Here is a 3017-nt window from a genome sequence, read left to right as displayed (position 1 = left end):
CCATCTCTGTTGACTGTCAGGACTTGGCCTATAGAAAATTTCCTGAGTTTTGGCTGAAAATATGGGAATTTTCCCGAATTTTGGTAACTCAAAAGTTTACAGGAATGGGGTGACACGCGTAGTTTGCGGTTCATAGCAAGCATACCGAGGGCCTTATCACATACCTCCTTAGCGGAGGTAATTAAGCAATTTTGTTGTGTGATTTTAAATTTAGTGAGTTTACCTTCATTGATGATTACATTAAAGGAAGACTGTATTGTGCCATCTTCAGCTGTACAGTGGTAAAGGCCCTGGTCCTGTGCCGTAAGATTTTTCATCATAATCGTTAAGTAAACTCCATCAATGTTTTGATACTGAACCAATGCCCTGTGGTTGCTGCCATCTTTGTTAAAGCAGGTGGATGCACTACAGAAGTGCTTCTCCTGTTCTTTGTTGTCATCTTTGTATCTACAATAGATGACTAGTCCACCTTTGTTGCAAGCGTTGACCGTACGAATATTTGTCCATTGAGCATTTACTGAAAAAAAGAAAAATATTTGAATATTTGTAATTGATTGCATGTTTTAAGTGTCACCGTAAAACCTATCATGAACAATCGCATACAGTAAGGTAACACCTTTGTGACAGCACATGCTCTATAGTCAACACAAAACCCTTTCAGACACACCGTTATAAATTTGCTCTTACCTTGCAATGACCAAGTCAAAGTGCATTACTTGAGTCATAGTGCATTACCTCTGTGTCATGTCATAGATTACAGTGCTAGAGTAATTTACTTCATTACAGCGTTCCCCTGGTGATACGGCGTGGGGCTACGAGGTTGCAACATCACCATAATAATTTCTTAACCTTTAGGCAACCATCACTTTTTCACAACTAATACAACCAACAGTTTTTAGGAATACCATTATATTATTTTGTAGGGTCATTCAAAATTATTAACAGCTTTTGAAATACTTTGAAATACTCATCTAAACAATGTGAGGTCATTTACATAGACAAATCCATGTCTCAAACATGAGAGCGTATGCACTTCAAAATTTCACTCAACCTTGTTCTGGACATTGTAGCTGTAATGGCACATTCCAGACCCAATCCAAACTAGTAGGAGATTGCACTTCTCCTACCTGCATAGTCCAGCTCCCGTTCCAGGCAGTTGAAGTGGGAGTTCTACAACCATAGCAACCGCCACGGTTTAATGGACTTTAGCGAGGCGTTTTGATACAAGTCAAAAGAATCGCTATTGTTTCGGGCGTATGTTACATTTATGTTGAGACAATACCATGCTACAACATGATGAAAATGTCGGTGTTAAAATGACTGTGTCTGGAACAACTGCACACAAGAGTAATTCACCTTTCGCATAACCCCTCCCACAAACGGCCGCCAACCAATCCGAGCTCAGAAACAGTAACTAAAGCCGATTCGGACGGGACTTTTATTACCTATGGACCCCCGGTAATTCGGAATAATTACAGAGAATGTCTGAGTTCTTAGTCCTGTGCGAATGTGCCATGTCTGCGATTTGTGAGGTAATAATTCCACCGCGAATTACCTACTGTATTTCGGCGAAACTCAGACGTCCTGGGGTAATTTTACATAGGCGCGCCGTCTGAACTCCCTTGTAATGTCTGTGAATTGACTAAATAACAGACGTTTATTTATCCCGTCCGAATGCGCCCCGAAAAATCACGGAGGTCCAGGGGTAATTGTGAATTACCAAGGGTCCATAGGTAATATTTATCCCGTGCGAATCGGGCTTTAGTAGTATAGAATTTTACGGAGGTCAGTCAAAAACTTGCGATTTCAGTGAGAAATAAAACGTGTGCCTATGGCACTGTCACGTCCGACACCATCTGAAGTTTGATTGGGACCTCGTTTTTTCACTTTTCTGAAGCCAAAACCTCAAGCGGACTGACAATAGGAATGCATTAAGCCATGTGGGGGCTATTAGCCCAGGTGATCATATTTAAAAGTAGCAGGCTAACTGGGCAATCGTCTTGTTTGCTAATCTTCCCCCCATCACTTAGCTGGCAGTAAATGTAGGCTACCGTGAACAAATAATCAATGCATCGCTCAGACTTAAGGACAGTATTGTATGACATTACAGTGTTGGATTCACAACATTATGATTCAAATTTTATTGGGAAACTAGTTGCGTTGTTTGATAAGTCATATGCGCCAAATGCACAGTCCACGGAGCAGCCCCCACCCTCTCTCCTTCCCGGTGTGTGTCTGTGTGTATGCGTCGTGTGACAGCCACAAAAAAAGTAAGATTGAAATGGGCTGTTCCAAACCTTGTTATGAAGATATGAACTGTCAACTAAAATCATTAAAGTGAACAAAAGAGAGATGCCCAGTGTGGCTGCCCAAGAGCTGCACAGTGTGCCCAAGGCGGACGCCTGCAAATGTCCCAGCTTACACCAAGCACTATCAAAATGTCCTGGTTACAGACATTACATCGCCATCATCAAGTTGTTGTACTTCACTGTTGAATATAGCTTCAGTAATCAGCGTGTGTATCAAATAAGTGTACACACATTGCCTATGAAACGCAGCCAAAACGTGTGCCTGGTTCTAAGTTTTTGACGGACGTAGCAACAATAACTAGGGCGTGTTTTTGTGAAAGCTGAATTAAGTTCCACTTATTTACTGACATTCTACCTGATGGCTCGATGGGAACCGCCATTATCCTCCGACTTCAAGTTGTTTATGTGGGAGTAATGCTAGTTCCCCCCACATCACTAGTCGGAGGCTGCACTTTGACTGGTGTTCCAGCGCATTTTTCGTAGTAGGAGGTGGGATATGTGATCCCCTACTAGTTTCGACTGGGTCTGGAATGTGCCATTAAAAGGTATCTTCCATCTGAAAGCCCAACTGGGAAACTCCAACTCCAATTGTCATTGTGACATAGCACACAAGTGAACACTACACTGCACACAACAGAATTGCCTTATGGGGGACAGCACTGCTGAATTACTCCTCCCACCAACCTGGCAGGTCGGGAGTCGAACCGG

The sequence above is a fragment of the Engraulis encrasicolus genome, chromosome 1 (genome assembly GCF_034702125.1).
Source record: "Engraulis encrasicolus isolate BLACKSEA-1 chromosome 1, IST_EnEncr_1.0, whole genome shotgun sequence".
NCBI lineage: Eukaryota > Metazoa > Chordata > Actinopteri > Clupeiformes > Engraulidae > Engraulis > Engraulis encrasicolus.
This window is presented reverse-complemented; position numbering follows the sequence as displayed.